At 39.6% G+C, this 19974-nt stretch overlaps 1 protein-coding gene across 1 annotated transcript in view; it reads left to right on the forward strand.

The window, feature by feature from the left end:
- The first annotated feature begins 3623 nt into the window (after positions 1 to 3623).
- The window catches only part of VPS54 (VPS54 subunit of GARP complex), a 118231-nt gene continuing 101880 nt past the window's right edge, over positions 3624 to 19974 (forward strand). Inside the window, exon 1 of the mRNA XM_024242742.2 lies at positions 3624 to 3762. The gene's annotated coding sequence lies outside the window, so the exon portion shown is untranslated. The remainder of the gene's footprint in view (positions 3763 to 19974) is intronic.

Here is a 19974-nt window from a genome sequence, read left to right on the forward strand (position 1 = left end):
GCCGAGGCGGGCGGATCATGAGGTCAGGAGATCAAGACAATCCTGGCTAACACGGTGAAACCCCGTCTCTACTAAAAATACAAAAAATTAGCCAGGCATGGAGGCAGGCGCCTGTAGTCCCAGCTACATTGGGAGGCTGAGGCAGGAGAATGGTATGAACCTGGGAGGTGGAGCTTGCAGTGAGTTGAGATCGTGCCACTGCACTCCAGCCTGGGCGACAGAGCGAGACTCCATCTCAAAAAAAAAAAAAGAAAGGCAGTGTTCAGTGATTGAGTAGATATGTTAACCTCACTACTGCCACCCATACAAATATGCACAGAATACACAGTAAACATAAACATAGCCCTTTTATAGGTGTTATGGCATTAGAAAATTTGCCATTCTCCCTCTAATTAGAATATATAACTTTGATGGACTATCACTTTTCATGTGATTGGTGGGTAACAGATATAATAAATATGCCAAATACAGTGTTAGTGACGTGGTAGCTAAATATTTTCTTCCTGATTCCTTTTTTTGAAGGCAATGATGGAATCTTAACTCCTATCAATTTCTTAATTTTTTATTAATTTTTTAATTTTCTATCATCTGCGCTTTCTGGAAATGTACACTAATAATATATCTATACCTTCTTATTTGTGATTTGGCTTTTAGTTCTCATACTGACTGAAATGATTCAAGTGATAGCAAGTGAACATATTAATTAATTTGAAATTTATCTAGCTTTAAATGAAATTGCTTGCCCAGTTTACACTCTTTAAAAAAATTTTTGCAAACCTGATCATCAGCATTTACTTTCCTGTTTAGATTCAAGATTATGAATTGTTCTGTGGAAAAGTAAAAGTAAAAGTAAACATTCAGCTGGATCCCTGAAAGAACTAAGCACAACTCTTAATGTGTATTTTCTTCCTATGGTGTGTTATCAACAGATGGATAATGAGGAAGCAAACCAGACTGTCTTGTTCTAGTGTCTGGGAGACAACTGACGGTTATCATTTAGTCCAAGTGCCAACTTGGAATCTTTTCTGGAACAAGGTGGGGTATAAACACAAATATTTTTTTAAAGGCCAAATCGGCCAGGCTTAAGGAAGTTTTTGAACTGTTGTTGACTTCCTGAGGCGGGTCAAAATATACGAATTTGCTAAATCCAATTCTTAGCATAATCTATGAACTGATTCTAGACATAAAGAAAAATTATTTTCCTTTCTGGCCTTAGACAAAACTTGGTTAATCCTCTTGTTAGTATTTCACAGTATAAACACATCTTTTTTAATAAAAAATTTTTAAATTGACAAATAAGAATTATATATATTTATAGGATCCAGTGTGATGTTTTGATATATGTACACACTGTGGAATAACTAAACCAAACTAATTAACATATCTTTCACCTCACCTACTTTTTTTTTTTTTCTTTAAGAGGTGGTGTCTGGCTATGTTGTCCAGGCTGGAGTCAAACTGCTAGTTTCAAGGCATCCTTCCACTTCAGCTGAGACTACAAGTGTGGGCCACTGTACCCAGCTTATATTTTTTATGGTGAGAACATTTAAAATGTACTCTTGGCCGGGCGTGGTGGCTCACGCCTGTAATCCCAGCACTTTGGGAGGCTGAGGCAGGTGGATCACGAGGTCAGGAGTTTGGAGACCAGCCTGGCAAATATGGTGAAACCCCATCTCTACTAAAAATACAAAAATTAGCTGGGCGTGGTGGTGTGCGCCTGTAGTCCCAGCTGCTCAGGAGGTTGAGGCAGGAGAAGTGCTTCAACCTGGGAGGCCGAGGTTGCAGTGAGCCGAGATCATGCCACTGCACTCCGGCCTGGGCGACAGAGCCAGACACAGTCTCAACAAAACAAAACAAATAAATTACTCTTTTAGCTATTCTGGAATATTAAATACATTGTTATTAACTGTGGTCATCATGCTGTGCAATAGATCACTAAAATTTATTCCTCCTACCTGAAACTTTATACCCTTTGACCCACATTTCCCCTTTCCTCATCACCCTTTACCCCCCAGTCTTTGGTAACCACCATTCTACTCTGCTTCTATGTAAACTCATCTGGTTTTATAAGCGATCAGGGATTTAAGAGGACTTCACTATTTTATAGCTAAATTTATTTCATATTGGGGAATGATTTTCTCACTTTGTTTCTTACCTAATTGTAGAGGATTGAACTTAGAAAAATATAATGTAAGAGTTCTCTCTCAACTATTTTTGATGCTTCCTTACTTTTTGTCCTCTTCCCCCAACTTTAGCTCCTTGGCGGGGAAAATATTATTTCATAAAAGTTATGTTTGCAGTTTTCAAAGTGACTTCTTAGAAGTGAAACTTGGATCAACATTTTTTTCAACCCTCCAACTATAAGAGTTACATTTTCACTTTTGATTTGTTAAAACATACTATGTCTTATAAATGCTTGAAATTTATTTTTAGGGAAGAAATTCAAAATTGAATAAAATCTTCCCAAAAGTACGCCGCAAGCACGCAAATGATTGAAGACCTTTTTCTTCCTAAAATATATATGTGTGTGTGTGTGTGTGTGTGTGTGTGTGTATATTTATATACTAAGACCTTCCCTTTCTTGTGGACTGTGTTTTATTGGTTTAAAGTTGCAAGTCCTGTGAAACCAGGCTGAAGTCAGAATTAGAAGGTATTAATCATCATACACACTCCAAATATCTCAGTCAAGTAACAGGAATAACTGATTACAGTGCCTGGGAGGAAGGCCTGGAACTTGGGGAAGACTTGGAGGGGAAGACTGCACGGGGAAAAGGCCTCAATAGAGATAATTGGGTTGTTGCGGAGGGGTGACCTTTAACCTTTGGAAGGGCATTTACTTGGGAGTGGCTGAAAAGCATTTACTTCGAGGGGGTGGGGGAGAGGTGGAATCTCGTGGAAGTATTTGCTTTAATAGGTCCCGGGTGATTTAGGGATGTTTCGAGTCGGTTGGTCTTGGGGGTGGCGAGGGCTACGCTGGAGGGGTCGCGTCCCAGTCCCGGGGAAGGCGGCAGGAGGTTTTCTGGGTGTTCCTGAAAACTGGGAGTTGGGGGGAAGGGTGGTGGGGAAAGTGGAATTCAGCGTGGATTTCTGTCTGCGTGTAGGACTATTAGAGGAGGCGCAGGGGAGCCACGCGGTGTATTCCCCGCCCCGAGAGAACTCTGGCTGCGCCTGCGACTGGCACGCCGGCCTGCGCCAAGGCCGCTTTCCCCAGGCGGCGGGCGCTCCCCCCGGCCCGGGCCGCGGCCCTCCCGCCCCGGCGGAGCCGCGCGGTGGATTGTGGGCTGGGGGCTGCGGCGGCCTCCGGCGCTGTCTCCCCGCACCCGACCGGGCCGAGCCGGCTGGGCCGGCGGGGTGAGGGAAAGCAGTGGAGCCGGGAGCAGAAGCGCTAGAGGCAGTGGTCGTGGCGCGGCGGCGGCGGCTCCCCTGGAGGCCGGGGATGTGGGAGAGGCGGTGGCAGCAGCGGCGGAGGCGGCGCTGCGGACCCGGGGGAAACTGCTGGCTGAGAGGACACCCGGGAGAGACGTGAGGGAGCCGCCGCTGCCGCCTCTCACCCCTGAGTGGAGCTGGGCTCGAGAGGGCGGCCCTGTGCTCCCCGGGCCGACTGGCCAGCGGGCGCGGGGCGGGGGCGGGAAGCCGGGCTCGGGCCCGGCCGGGCGCCGGGCGGCGGCGGCCGTGGAGCAGCAGCCTCGGTGCGACGTGGAGGGCTGGAGGCGGCGGCGATGCACTAGGCCTCGCTCAGGGCGGCTGCCCCGGGACCCGCAGGTAGGTGTGCCCCGCGGCCCCCCGCGCGTCGCGGCCCACTCTCACCCCGACCTACTGCGGAGAGAGGGACGGAGACCCCACCCCCTCGGCTCTTCTCCCCAGCCCCAAGCGGACGGAGTTTCGGTCACAGCTGACCGGCGCTGAAGCTTCCATGCTCCTTTCCGCCACCTACTTTTTTTTTCCTTTTCACTCTCCCTCCGGGATCGGGGCTGGCAGCTGAGTTCCCTGCCTCCTGTCAGCGACCGCAGACGCCGCTCTTGCCCCTCTCTTCTTTTTCCGGGATCCCAGCTCTGGAACTTCCATCACCCCCTTAGACGCTGCCCCCAAACTTTCCTTTTCTTTTTCCAGCCAGGCCCTTAGTCCTATTGGATTCTACTGGAATCGTTTAAACATTTGTTTGTTTTTCTCTCCGGGGAATGCTAACCCAAAGAGTTACTCAGTATTTTGCATTTTGTCAATGTGGCTTGAAATAATTTGTTCAATAATTAATTTTCTTCAGTTCTGCCTCCTTCCATCTCTGCGGAGACAGAAAGGGCAGGCCCTCCCTGCCGTCTCTGCTCTCCCGTCGTTGACTTAGGAACTTTGGCTTGCCAATTATAATTAGCCATTTGGTCTGTTCATGTGTTGAGTTCAAGATGGTATTTTTAGCATTTGACTGACCGGCGTTGCAAAAAAATTTTTTTTTCTTCTAACCAGCTTTATTTTTTGGTCTTTATTGAGGCTCTTACTTTCGAAGAATTGTTTGGACTGTTTTTATTTTTAATTGGCTGTATTTCTGATTTGTCAAATCAAGGGCAGTCTTAATACTAAATGCCTTTAAGTAATACCATGATAAATTACTTGTAGTATACCGAGAAATATTACTGCGATAACCTAAACTGCAGATTTTGATGTACATTCACTTTTATAAATCCGAAGGGGAGTTCTAATTGGAAAAAGCACCTTCAGAGCCTAAATGATTTCTAAGCAGTTAAATGATGGAACAGAGGGAATGATGGGATTTGTTTGACTGTATTTGTAGTGTAGTCAGGATCGGATTTCCTAGAAATGGATGTTGATGGTTCGTAGTGCTCATCATTGCTCATGATAGGTTATCAGTAGCTGTAATTGATAGTTGTTTGGGACGACAGTAGATGTTTGCGATTTTATTGTAATTTGGCTATTTTAAAATTATGTTCTGATAATTTAAGAATTATTATTACACTACCAATCTAAGAGGCAGTCTGAGGATCACTTTTTAAATAAATGAAAAATGTTTTAATAGGTTTTTAAAATAAAGAATGCATCACAACCAAATCGTAAAGACTGTTTTGTTGTTGATATTCGTATATTTTGTTCTTGTAGAAGTATTATTACTACAGCATTTGGCTTTCTGAAGTGTTTTTGAAATTAGAATTTAATACTAAAAGTTTACTAGGAAAAGGTGATTACTTTTGCATATGTTTATATTTTCTGGAAAGTTAAAATTGATTTCTGGATAAGATAATTTTTTGTGTCAGAATTAAAGTCAATTCCTGTATAGCCCATGAAACGGCAGATTTTGCAGAATTTCTTCATCACACTCTTTTTTTTTTTTTTTGAGACAGGGTCTTGCTCTGTCGCCCAGGCTGGAGTGCAGTGGCGCTATCTTGGCTCACCGCAACCTCCGCCTACCGGCTTCAAGTGATTCTCCTGCCTCAGTCTCCTGAGTAGCTGGGACTACAGGCGCTCCCACGCCTGGCCGATTTTTGTATTTTTAGTAGAGACGGGGTTTCACCATATTAGCCAGGCTGCTCTTGAACTCCTGACCTTGTGATCCACCGGCCTCGGCCTCCCAGAGTGCTGGGATTAGAGGTGTGAGCCACCGCCCCTGTCCATCACACTGTTTTTTTTTTTTTTTAAATCAACAAAAGTTAATTACAATTCCTTTTTCCTGCTCTTCGCTGTTTAAAAACTGCTTTATTGACATAAAATTAACATAGCATAAAATACGCCCATTTAAGGTGTACAACTTGGCCGGGTTCGGTGGCTCACACCTGTAATCCCACCACTTTGGGAAGCCTAGGCAGGTAGATCACCTGAGGTCCAGAGTTGGAGACCAGCCTAGCCAACATGGTGAAACCCCGTCTCTACTAAAAATATAAAAATTAGCCAGGCATGGGGGCGAGTGCCTGTCATCCCAGCTACTGGGGAGGCCGAGGCTGGAGAATCGCTTGAACCTGGGAGGTGGAGGTTGCAGTGAGCCAAGATAGCACCAATGCACTCCAGCCTGGGTGACAGAACGAGACTCCATCTCAAAAAAAAAAAAAAAAAAAAAAAAAATTGTACAATTCAGTGGTTTTTAGTTTAAATAATTGTGCAACCATCACCATAATCTAATTTTAGAACTTTTTCATCATTCCCTCAAAAAATCTTTATCCATTAACAGTTACTCCCCATTCTCTTCACCCCACCCCCAGCTTTAGGCAACCACTAGTCTACTTTCTGTCTCAATATTGGCCTAATGTGGGCCTTTCATATAATGCTGTTGGCTCATAGCTTCTTGAAAAGCTTTTCCTTTAAAATCAGTGTACATGTTAAAATTTTTTATTTGAGCTAGGGAATAAGCAACTGAACACCAATATTAAAAGTGATGTTGTAAATAACTGATACACTTTTTGGTTGTATTCAGCATAAAGTTGGAGAAAGAAGGCATGAATGGCTTCAGTAACCTCAAGAGGTGGTTTGGTCAGCTCGGAATCAATAAGTAAAAGTGGGCATTTTTGTCATTGAATATTAGAATATCAGGGTTGGAAAAGATCTTAAAGGTCATCAGCTTACTTCCTGCTTACCTTGCTATTAGTTGGCAGCAACCAGATGAGGAAACATGGAGATTTTTGAAGCTTGAATCTCTAGGATGCTCAAGAACCACAGCATGGCCATGTAAAGCAAGAAATGGGACTTTGAAAGTTAGAATTGTTTAGATTCTTGTATATATGTATGTATTTGACATTTTACTAGCAGAGCTGAGAAAGAACTGGACATTCCCCCAACTTTGGGGGAAAAGTGGGTGACTATATGTAGCTACATTGATGAAACCCACGTTACAAAATCCTCTGAAAATGCTTTAAGCTAAGGAGGGATAGCAAATGTATTATTTAGGTATCTTGTACTATTAATATCTTATTTTTTTAAATCCAAATTTTAAAAAATTATAGTTAACAGGGCCAGTTGGAGGTTACCTTTTTCAAATATCCAGTGCCCTAACATCTAAAACAATGGCTCTGCGAGGACGGTTTTGACCTCCAAGGGAAATCTGGCAGTGTCTAGAGACATTTTTGGTTGTCATAGCTGAAGGAAATGCTATTGGCTAGGGATGTTGCTAAATACCCTACAATGCACAGGACATACCGCATCCACTTCTGCAAGAAATTTTCTGGTTCAAAATGTCAACGATACCATTGTAAACCTAGGGGTTGCACGATTTCTGGTAAGGACCTAGTGTTTTTGATTCCTACCAGGTGGGAGAATAGTCTTAGTGGGCGATGTTTGGTGAATTAGATTAACACCTTAGATCCTCTAGCAACTAACTCTATTTCTTTGCAAGAGGAGGAATTGAGGGAAAAATAAAAGGAAATCTATTTACGACATAAGGCAGATACTCTTTTGTATGTTTAGGTTGTCTTCAAATCTGAAAAAAGAACCCCTTTTTTCCCCTAAAAATAGACTTAATTTACTGCAAATTTAGACTACTATTGTTTTGAATTGTTAGTTATTTTTGCATATGTTTTTGAAATTGTAAATAGAATATAGTCATATCTTTTTTATCCGGAAGTGATTTTTTTTTTTCCTGGCAGCTTCAACTACCAAGGAAGAAGTAAGCTAAGTGTTTAACTTAATGTATGTATGTATGTATGTATGTTGTGAATGTCCAGAAAAATTCAAAGCTTATAATGAATCTTTTTTTCCCCTATGAGCTCCACTTTAGACTATTATTTAATGTTTTTAACAAGCTTAATTTGTTGATGAAAGAAGGTAATTGACAGTTGAGATCACTTTTGCTATTTATCATCCATACCTTATGGATAAGTTACTCAAGTTATTCTTTCTGAGCCTCAGTTTTCTCATCTATAAAATAGGGGTAGTGATAATCCATGTATTACAAGGCTATTGTAAGAATTATTAAATGAGGTAATATGTATTAAGATGCAGTGTCAACTATAACATACTGTAGAAGAGTTATTTGCTTCAGAAGAATCAAATTAAGAAGGAATATAGAGGTTGTCAAAGGCAGGAATATAGATAGTAAGGCGGAGAATAGTGATGGCTGACAGCCTCTCTAGGGAGGAGAGAAGCACTAAATACAAATATTGATAACTAGTAAAATAACTAGTATATCACTATAATCTGAAACTCCTTAATATAGGGGCAAACTGACTTCCTTCTGTAGCACCTGAGAGTATCACCGTTATAGCACAGTAAAATAACTGATTATTATAATGGTGAAATTAACTTATTAAGAAAAGATTACCTTGTTTTCAAATATGCTATTTGAGAAGACTTGAAAATATATATTTTATTTCAGAGTTAAAATTTTTGGAAGTGACTTATACAAAAAGTTTTAGTGTTTTTAAGAGTATGCTACCGTTATTTGGATTAATTCCCTTTTGGGGAATAATCCTTTTGTCTTCATTTACTATGCCTGCCTTCCTGTGTATTTGAAGGGTTTTTCTATTATCTGAAGGTAATTATTCTTCAGATGTGAGGATTTAACTGAAGAAATAGGGGTTGTAAGCCTGCTCACCATTTGTAAAATCTCATTTCCTTCTAGATTTCTTTTTAAATTACTTTTCATCTTTCTATGCAAAAAAGTCACTTTGATTTTTCTATATGTCCAGTAGTCCACAGTTATGCTGTAGCGTTTAGAGTTGAATTAATTAAAATGCATGAAATGAATGGGCGAAAATATAATTTCTTAGAATTTTATTATTATTTTTTGAGACAGAGTCTCACTCTGTCGCCCAGGCTGGAGTGCAGTGGCGCAATCTCGGCTCACTGCAACCTTTGCATCCTGGGTTCAAGCGATTCTCCTGCCTTAGCCTCCTGAGTAGCTGGGATTACAGGTGCGTGTCACTACGCCCGGCAAATTTTTGTATTTTAAGTGGAGACAGGGTTTCGCCATGTTCGTCAGACTGGTCTCGAACTCCTGACCTTGTGATCCACCTGCCTCGGCCTCCCAAAGTGTTGGGATTACAGGTGTGAGCCACCGCGCCCGGACAGTTTCTTACAATTTTGTTAACTGGTCTCCTGTCTTTCACAATCGTATAAAAATAAGGGTAGAGGTGGTCAAAGGCCCAGCTATTCAGTAAGATTTTTATGGGGTAATTTGAGGGTGGAATAGTTGCAGACAATATTCAGAATAAGTAATGTGGTATTGATTGGTATTATATATGTTTTTATATATATATATATATATATATATATATATATCAGCATTTACTTAATAACATTATTTGACGTATACTCTATACTTAAATCTTCCCATTTGTCCCAAAAATCTTTATAGCTTTTTCCCCCCTCAAATGCAGGATTCATTCAAGGTTAATGCATTGCATTTGGCTGGTATGTCTCTTTAAGTCTTCCCCAATCTGGACTAGTCCTACCGCCTTCCTCTCTTCTTTAGGTTTATCCATTGAGAAGTAGAGACCATATGTCCTAGAGCATGTCCCACATTCTGAATTGGCTTGTTCCTCGTGATTAGATTCTAGTCAGACATTTCTGGTGAGACCATGATGTGTATTTCTGCTGTATTATATCAGGAGGCCAGGCTATCACTATATTGGTAATGCAAGTTTGATCACTTGGTAAAGGTGGGACTGACAGATCTCTCTACTATTTAATAAATAATGTATAGAGGATACTTAATAGCCATGTAACTATCCTATTCCCTGACAACCCTTTAACCAGTGATTTTGGTACCCATTAATGATCCTTGCTTGAATCAGTCATTATGTTGGAGGATTACAAATGGTGACTTTTCTTTTGCATTCCTTCGACTTTTATTACCTTCTTTGACTTTTTCAGGGCGTTGAGGTCAGGTTAGATAAATTCTGAATATAGGCCACTGAATGTAGAAATCAGGTCATTCCTAACCTTTTCTGGAGCCAAGTAAATGGTGAAGATGGAAGACAGCTAAGGAGGTAGACCAAAAAGAGAACAGAGGTTTGCCGATGAAAGGGAGATGAGAAGTAGTAGCTGGAGGAGGCAGGAAGGAGGGAAAGGGCCTTCATTTGGTGCTTGAACTTTTCTTTTTTTTTTTTGATGGGCCGATGAAGAGATTAAAGATAGAATTGGGGAATAACTAATAGAAAAAGGTCCCAGATGAAGCAGGAAGAGGTAAGATCAAAAACAGCTGTTGGGGGATTAACTCTGGAAAAGAGTAGACACCTATACTCTATCTCAGAAAGTTAAGAGTTGTGTATAGATGAAAATTAGGTACATTTGGATATGGACAGAAAAAACTACATCTGGGGACTTTTTTTTTAAACAGTTACTTTTTGAGCCTTGGGTTGTTGGAAGTAGGCTAGGGGACTTGAGGAGAGTGATGAAAGTGTTACACATATTGTGGGGAATGGAGAAGTGTTTCAAGATAAGTGAAAGAATTGCTGAGCAGCATCAGAGGCTCATCTGAGATTGGAACTCATAAATTTGTAATCAGCATATTTTACTGTTTTTTCTGGCAGTGTTCTGCAAGCAGGAGAAAAGCAAAGACAGATTGTATTGAAGGTGGATGAGAGAGGAGAGATGCAAGGGAGATGAAGTAATGGGGATGTAGGCTAAGTAATGAAGTTAGTAAAGTAGAACAGGGCTGAGATACCCAACCAGTGGTGAGGGATGTAAGGGTAATGCCAAGGAGTGGTTAATTAAAATACTAATTTATTGTTTGTTTGAGGTTATAGTAATCATAAACCTTGTATTTACTTTTCCCTTAAACTAACATTTAATATTTTTATTTGTAAACTATTTACTGACTTATTGCAGATGTTTCTTAGCTATTTTGCTTTATTTTCCCTAAAATGAAATTTCCTTGAAAGCATCATCTTTGTTACTTAATAAGTGTCTAATAGTTTATATATTTGAGACATATTTATTCTTCAGTACCTCTGAATGAGTGATTTTAAGATTATCTTGCTAATATTTTTGGCTGGGACACCAAGAAGAGAATACCAGTGTCTAATATGGTTCATTTTGACTGACAAAAATTTCACTAGTAATACAGTCGTATCAGTGGCCCAAAGGAGTAAGAAAGCATCCAAGCAATTTTTTGTTGTTGTTGGAATTTTTACATGCTAGAGACAGATTTTATCTTAGTATAGTTTATTCATATTCCAGGCCTGTGACCCTTAATCAATTTTTTTTTTCTTTTGAGACGGAGTCTGGCTCTGTTGCTAAGCTGGAGTGCAATGGTGTAATCACGGCTCACTGCAACCTCCCCGTTCTGTGTTCAAGCGATTGCTCTACCTCAGCATCCCGAGTAGCTGGGACTACAGGCGTGCACCACCATGCCCGGCTAACTTTTTGTATTTTAGTAGAGACAGGGTTTCACCATGTTGGCCATGATGGTCTGGATCTCCTGTCCTTGTGACCTGCCCGCCTCAGCCTCCCAAAGTGCTGGGATTACAGGCATGAGCCACTGCACCCGGCTTCCCCTTAATTTTAATGGCTGCTATAATGTTATAATTCTCTGAGTGCTGGGGAAAAAAAGACATTGCTTTTATTTGGAATAATATCTAGACTTAAAAATTATGTATTTTATGAGGATATTTATGATTTTTCTTCCTGATAAAGATGTCACATGAAATAGCATTTGTTTTATAAGCCATTTAAAAATATTTAAATTTAACATTACAAATTGTTATAATTTTTATCCTCCTAGTCAATATTATCTCTTATTGTTTCTTGTCACTAAATAAAAAGTAAATAAGCAACTTTAGGAAGCGCATGCATTCAGAGTTTCCTGCAAAGCACAGGGTCTCATAAATGCCATATGAGGCGGTAAAGAAAAAGCAAATTAGATTACTACAACTTTGTTGTTATTTTCTGGGTTCCTTAAGCCTCTTCCATACTTCTTTAATGCTCAAGAGGACTATAGAAGTACTTATTTATATGACAGCCCCAATGTTAGTATTTCTTGAGAGTATGTTTAAATTGTACCTTCAATATTGAGATTTTTGTGAGCAATAATATGTGATATGCATTTTTAAAAAATTTAAGGATTTTTAAAAATTATGATTAAACTAGATTTTGTCAAATGATAAATCTTAAATAGTGTAGAAGTATATTGCTATTTGTGTATAGGTAGTATGAAAAACTTACATTTGCCAGAAATTGGCTCTTGACATTTCAAAAATGTTGTGGAAAGTACTTCTTAGAATATGAGAGATTTGATGTATTTTATAGGCAAACAGCAAGAAACCAACTGAAGGATGAGATTAAATAGGAAAAAGAAAAGGTGGTGGAAAAAGGAGGGGGCAGAGTTTTTACTACGGTAACATAAACTCCTGAGTTCTGTCAAACTGATCTTTGGTAGGACATTACAGTATGGTTAAGTTTTTCTTGCATACTATCAGTCCTTGTAAATTTGGAGAAATGAAATTTGAGATTTTTTTTGTTTACTTTTAAGAAACAGCAGTCAATTATGGACTTTTAAAAAAATTAGGTCCAAAATTGTGTCAAAATTATGTCAAAAAAGCTCTGTCCAGCTCCAGTGTTAAAAAGAAATTCCACTTTATCCATGTTTTCTCAAATTATAAGTAGACTTTTTTTAAAAAAGTTCATTTATAAGTCAATTATATGGGGCCAGGCGCGGTGGCTCACGCCTGTAATGCCAGCACTTTGGGAGGCCGAGGTGGGCAGATCACCTGAGGTCAGGAGTTTGAGACCAGCCTGGCCAACATAGTGAAACTTTGTCTCTACTGAAAATACGAAAATTAGCCAGGCAAGGTGACAGGCACTTGTAGTCCCACTTTCTTGGGAGGCTGAGGCAGGACAATCAGTTGAATCCAGAAGCAGGAGGTTGCAGTGAGCCGAGATCACGCCACTGCACTGCAGCCTGAGTGACAGAGCGAGACTGTCTCAAAAAAAAAAAAAAAGGGTCAATTATATGGAATTCAGAAGTTGTTGAGACGGCCTCTCTCCATTGCCTTGGTCAGAGTGCAGTGACGCCATCACAGCTCACTGTAGCCTCAACTTCTTGGGCTCAAACTTTCTTGAAAGTGCTAAAATGATGCGCCAAAGTAGTGTATTTATCCCACATTACAGGTGCAGAATTATTCCTTTGGTAAGAAAAATGCAGTAAATTACACTGACGAAAATGTAGGCTGGGCATGGTGGCTCACGCCTGTAATCCCAGCACTTTGGGAGGCTGAGGCAGGCGGATCACCTGAGGTCAGGAGTTTGAGACCAGCCTGGGCAACATGGTGAAACCCCGTCTATACTGAAAATACAAAGATTAGCCGGGCGTGGTGCTGGGTGCCTGTAGTCTTAGCTACTCAGGAGGCTGAGGCAGGAGAATCGCTTGAACCCGGGAGGCGGAGGTTGTTGTGAACTGAGATCTTGCCACTGTACTCCAGCCTGGGCGACACAGCGAGACTCCATCTCAAAAAAAAAGAAAAGAAAATGTATAGTATCGTTTTTCTTTTGGAATAGTCCTGGTCTTATAAAATTGTCACAATTAGATGTTAATTATTTCTATCATTCAACAGAAGATGGACATAAGTAATAGTTATAAGAGTAAATAATTATTGGTTCAGTCATTGATCTGATAAGGAGACAAAGACAGAAAAGGAAAGTACCAGGTGCCTGAAATGGGTGGGAAGGAGTAGTGACATAATTTAAAATTTTTTTATTGGTGCAGAGACAGAGGCATGGAACTTAGAATCAGAAAATCTGAATTCAGATTCCCTCTTCACAGTTAACTCACTAAATGGTCTGAAATCAAGTTACTCTTGAACTTGTTTCTTCATTCATATAATGGAGATCATTGATTCATTGATTCATTCAGAAATATTTTTCTTACTAGGTTATTTTGAAGATGAACAAAAACATCTGAAAGTAAGCTATTATGAACTGTATAGTGTTCACTGTATTTGACTGTATAGTCAGGTGTTAGTGATGATGCAATTCTTCTTGTCTTTCCATTTCATTCTTCCCTGTCATCCTTCCTTCTTTCATTGATAGCATATTTTTACATGCTCTTGATCTGGCACTTCACAGAATCTTCAGAGCCTGCAGTCCCAGCTGATTTCCACTCCTCCTCCTACTCACACATTGGGCACAGGAGTAGGGTGTGAGGCAACTTTTCTAGGTCAGCCTTATTTTCTCACTGTTGCCTGACAAAGTCCTGTCTTTCTCAAGGTGTGGCATAAACCTGAGGTGCCTTATAGTCCCTGGGCTTGATATTCTTTCTTTCTCACTTTGCCTCTCCTTTTCCCATCCCCTCTCACCCCATTCCTGTGTGTATGTAACTCTGACCATCTCCTTTCTCCACCACTTACTTGTTCCTTTTTTTTTTTGAGACGGAGTCGCGCTCTGTCACCCAGGCTGGAGTTCAGTGGCGTTGATCTTGGCTCATTGCAACCTCTGCCTCCCAGGTCCAAGCGATTTTTGTGCCTCAACCTTCCGAGTAGCTGGGATTACAGGTGCACACCACCACGCCTGGCTAATTTGTCATATTTTTTGTAGAGATGGGGTTTCACCACGTTGGCTAGGTTGATCTTGAACTCCTGACCTCAGGTGATCTACCCACCTCATCCTCCCAAAGTGCTGGAATTACAGACATGAGCCACTGCGCCCGGCCTCTTGTTCCTCTTTAATCTCATCCTTCAATTGGCTTCTTGCTGTTTGCCTACAAATATGCTCAGGTCTCCGATAGCCTAAAAGATTCTTGCTCAACTCTTGTTCTTTTTTTTTTTTTCTTCCTTTTACCACGAAAGAGATGTTGATATTGTTGCCTTTATTACTTCATCACTTACCTCTTAACCTCAGTGGGATGGCTTCTTCCCTAACCACTGTCCTGAAACTGTTCTTAATCCAGTATCCTTTCTAAAGGAGATCTTGATCTCTTTGCAGCATATTGATGCTACTTACTGTTTGCACTTTACTTCGTGACCCATCTTCCCTGTGTAAGGATGGTATTTCTGATTGCCTTTGTCTTTTCCTGTAAACATATTTGCCCTACCCCTTGCTCAGAGCTTTCGTTAGCTCTCTTCTTCGGCACTTTCTCCATTTGTAATATCACTTTCCTGTGACTATCTGTAGTTATCTACTAATTCATTCCTGTAATGTAATTGAACTAGAAGCAGTAATGGAAAATTCAGGGAAGCAGGATTCTGTTCACTACAAGAATTTTTTTTCTCCAAAGTAATTATGGTTGTTTTACAGTAGTACTCTGCTTTTAAAGTAGTTAATTCTTCATTATTGAAGTTTTCAAGCAGAGGCAAAAAGACCCCTTGTAGAAAGGATTTATATATGAAGTAGAAAGTCGAGCCAGATATTCTTTTAAAGTCTTGTCCAACTCAGAAATTGTAATTTTTATCTCGTCTACTCTACTTCCATGGACTTAACTTTGACCTATACTCAGATGTCTTCCAAACCATGATTTCCAGTCACTCCCCTACCACCTCCTCGTCTCTCTTCTCTCCCACGGGCACAATTTTGTCATCAAAGTTGCTTATGTTCTAGGCCACCATATTTTCTAGCTTCATTATCACTTTCCAATATTCTTTTTACCCCCTTTAGTGGCATGGCAATGAGGATCATTTTTCTATGCTTTGGTGACTTTTCTGAAAGTAAGTTATGTCTGCCCGTATTGGTTTAGTTTGTTATTGCTGTTTTCCCTCTACTTCCTCCTACCCACCACCTCTCTCTCCAGGATTAGGAATGCTCAAGCAAAGGACACCGGAAGAGGAGGCTCAGGATCCTAAAGTTTGCATTTATTTTAAAATTTTGCATGGCACAGTTGAAATGTTAATGTTTGCTGACCATTTAAAAAGTAAGATGTTTGCCGGGTGTGGTGGCTCACGCCTGTAATCCCAGCACTTTGGGAGGCCAAGGCGGGTGGATCACCTGAGGTCAGGAGTTCAAGACTAGCCTGACCAATATGGCAAAACCCTGTCTCTACTAAAATTACAGAAATCAGCTGGGTGTGGTGGCATGCGCCTGTAGTCCCAGCTACTCAGGAGGCTGAGGCAGGAGAATGGCTTGAACCTGGGAGGCGGAGGTTGCAGTGAGCCGAGATTGCGCCACTGCACTCTAGCCTGGTGACAGAGCGAGACTCTGTCTCAAAAAAAAAAAAAAAAAGTTTATAATAATAGTTGTTGCAATTATTTATTGAATGTCTACTATGTACCAAGTATTATGCTATGAACTCAAATAAGTTATTTCGTTTAAATCTTATGACATTCCTATGAGGAAGATACTGCTGCTGTCCCATTTTACAAATTAGGAAACTGAGACTTAGGAAGGTAAGACAGTTGTCACACAACTAATAAATGACAGTGATCTAACTCATTGTATGGCCAATACTCTTAACTAGTATATCATTTTACAAGGAAGGTGGAGATCTAGAATCAAATTTCAGAAAGTCAAGTAATATTATACAAACAAGGAAATATATTTTGGATTTATATTTTTAGATTATTTGAAATGTATGTGAACCTTTTGAGGTATTGTGTTAGTGGCTTATGTGTCTTACCCACTTTCTGTGATATTCATTCATTTGCTCATTCATTCATTGAATAGTCATGCAGTTTATTGAATGCTTAGACTTTGTATTGGGTGTGGTATAGGAAAGTGAATGAAACAAATATAAGTAAGTAAGTTTACAGTATAGTAGGAGAGATAGGAAACAAGCAGGTAAATAATTACATAATTTATTTTAGTCTAGAGTAGTTTCCCACCTTTTTAAAATGACTGAGTATCCAAGCCAATTTCTTAATAGACTGTCTCATACTCTTAATTTGTCTCATTGTTTCCTCATATATGGTGGTTTAAACCTTACTATCCTACTTCCTTCTATTTACTGTAAACTCAAAGGTAGGTCTAGAGCAAGGGTGCTGAACCTTGAGTTCACAGACTCTTGTAGGGTCTGTAGAATTCAGGGAATCCGTAAACTTCAGATGGGGAAAAAATTACATCTTTATTTTAACTTATCTCTAACTCAGTGATTCTCAACTGGGGTGAGTTTGTCTTCTCCTTCCACAACCCTAGGACATTTGGCAATGTCTGGAGACATTTTTGATTGTCACAGCTGGGTGGGTACAAGAGAGTCCCTGATAACAGAATTATCCCATTCAAAATGTCAGTAGTGTCAAGGTTGAAAAACTCTGCCCTAACTGGACTTTAGCATTTCCTTTAATTAGGAATACAAGAAACCGTTCATGGATACAGTATGGACAGTACATTTACAGTACCTGTAGCTTTGTCACCAATAGAAATCTCAGGTATTCTCATATCACATTCAATTGCTGCAGATATCTTAAGATTTAATTTATGTTCATTTATTGCCTATAAATTAAGGTAGTTACTAGATTCATATTAAGAAGCAATAGTAGACTGGGCATGGTAGCTCATGCCTGTAATACCAGCACTCTGGGAGGCTGATGTGGGAGGACTGCCTGAGCTCGGGAGTTCAGGACCAGCCTGGACAACATAGCGAGACCTCGTCTCTACAAAAATACAAAAATTAGCCAGGTGTGGTAGCGTGCACCTGTGGTCCCAGCTACTCAGGAGGCTGAGGTGGGAGGATCGCTTGCACCCAGGAGGTTGAGATTGCAGTGAGCTGTGATTATGTCACTGCACTCCAGCCTGGGTGACAGAGTGAGAGCCTGTCTCAAAAAGAAGAAATAATATTACTATGTTATAATTTAAACATTATTGTAGCTGTATTTCAGTATAATTGTCCATTGTAGTGTTGTGTGTTTTATGCATTTAAAAACATTATTCTAAGAAGGCATCCATAAACTACCAGACTGTAAGAGAAATCCACAGGACAATAAAGCTTAACTCCTGATCTAGAGATTGGATTGGATTGGATTGGATTAAACATTTTTGAAGAGAATATTTCATAGGTAATGATGTTTATTTCCTATTTTGTCATTTCATGAATTACATAACATCAGGTTGTCCTCCTGTTATCAGTAATGTTAAGTTTAATGACTTATTTAAGGTGGTGACAGCCAGGTCTCCATTTTAAAGATACATTTTCCCCTTTGTGTTGCTAAGTAATCTGTGAGGTAATACTTAGGCACCATGAGAATATAATGTTTTTAACAACTTTTCACCTAATGGCCTTAGCATACATTGGTGATTTTTGCCTGAATTAGCTTTTACATTGGGGGTTGCAAATTGGTGATTTTCTAATTTGGTCATTCCTTCTATATTTATTACTGGCATTCTTCAGTAGAGATTTTCTTTCCCCACCCCCTTTCCTTATCTCTTTTCCTCCCTTAAGTATCTCTATGTATCCATTAATTTTTACTTATTCCATATGTTATACTCTATTACTTTTAAAAAATATGCTCAAGTTGTTCCAAATGTGGCCAGTGGGAACCCCCTTTTAACTTGGTCCTTTGTCCTCTTGATAGGTCCTACTGGTCTTTGAGCATATCTTGCTTTCTGACACAAGAGTGCTCAGGGTAGACTTATTCTTTCTGTATTCCATGTCTGGAGTTACATATTCCTTCAAAGAGTCCTGGTTCTTTTAGTTGGAAGTGGTATTTAGAAACAGAATTCTGGGCACCAGGTGTGTTCATTGCTTGGTGGGGTTCTGGCTGGTGGTTGGGGTTGGGGGAGGCAATGCTTCTAGTGCCTTTCAAAAGAAGTTTTTAACTGAACGTAAAAAGATATTTTGAGCTATAAGAAAGAAAATCAAATCTCTATTTACTCATCCTTGGAAATCCTTTTTTTTGGAATGGATGATTCTGTTTTTTCTTTTCCTTATTAGCCGAGACCCATTCTGTTATTACTTAAGTATTATTGGCAGCTGTCTGTCTGTTATGTCTGTCTGTTCTGATATGTTCTACATACCGGCCATTTCATTCATCTATAAAATTTTTATTATATGTATGACAAGAACTGTGATAAGCAAATAGAATACACAGGAAAACAGAAACATCAAGAAATTCAAAGCCTGATAGGGAAGAACTGTATGAAAACCAAAACCTCAGTATGATTGATGCAAAAATTGAAATACATAGAGTGACTAAGTGTGAGAAACCAAAGAAAGCTTCAAGAGAGGATAATATTCGAACATAGTATTGATACAATTATAAGGAGATTACCATGTGAAAAAGGTAGAGCTATTTGTAGATTCTCATTACAATTGTTAAAATGCCAAATTTGTTTCTAGATGGTAGTTAACTTGAACTATCAGAAATCAGTAGTTCCCTGGGTTTAGTGCTTAGAGCTTTCCATTTTCCTGTATTTTGTGTATTTTGTTTGCTTGTTTGTTTTTTCGAACTGATTTTTTTTCTGAGTAGACAAACTATGCATTGCTTATCCTGAAACCTTCTTAAGGTTTCTCAACGTTTTTGTTCTTTAGCCTTTCAATGACAGATTATTTCTTTGCTGAAATTTTGTGATTCAGATGCCATGTACATTTGTTGTATTTGTTTGTACATCTATATCTTATGAATAAATCCATGTTTTCTTACCAGTGATTGTACTTTTATAATTATGTGATGATCAGTACAAAGTTTGGTTCTTACTGTAGGGACATCTTCTTAATATTAAGCTGTGGATGGTGAAGGCAGTGAAGAGTCAAATGTTTGGAAACTGGGACTCATCTTTATAGGCAGTCTACTAGTTTTATGTAACCCCTTTTTACTAGAGATCTTCCCTCTTGTTATAAGAATTAAGAGTGGTATAGGAAAAAATAGAATGTGCATATGTTTTCCAATTCAAAATCTTTAAAGAGTAAACCATGTGTTTTTCTCCTCAGATACAGAAATAACTTAGAAGAATCTAGAAATATTTTTCTGCCATCTCCCTGCATATTTCTAGGTTTCTAAAATGGCACTTAGGATTTTTTTTTCTGTAAAAACAGCATGGTAAATAGAATAAATCAAGATATCAGCATAGTATTGTCAGAATGAATATCTAATTTATCTGACATTAAGCAATGGATGTTTAACATAAATACATTTTCCACATGTCTGTGGCTTAACACTTCATGTCAAAATGTATTTATTTTAG

Source organism: Pongo abelii, chromosome 12 (genome assembly GCF_028885655.2).
Source record: "Pongo abelii isolate AG06213 chromosome 12, NHGRI_mPonAbe1-v2.0_pri, whole genome shotgun sequence".
NCBI classification, from domain to species: Eukaryota; Metazoa; Chordata; class Mammalia; order Primates; family Hominidae; genus Pongo; species Pongo abelii.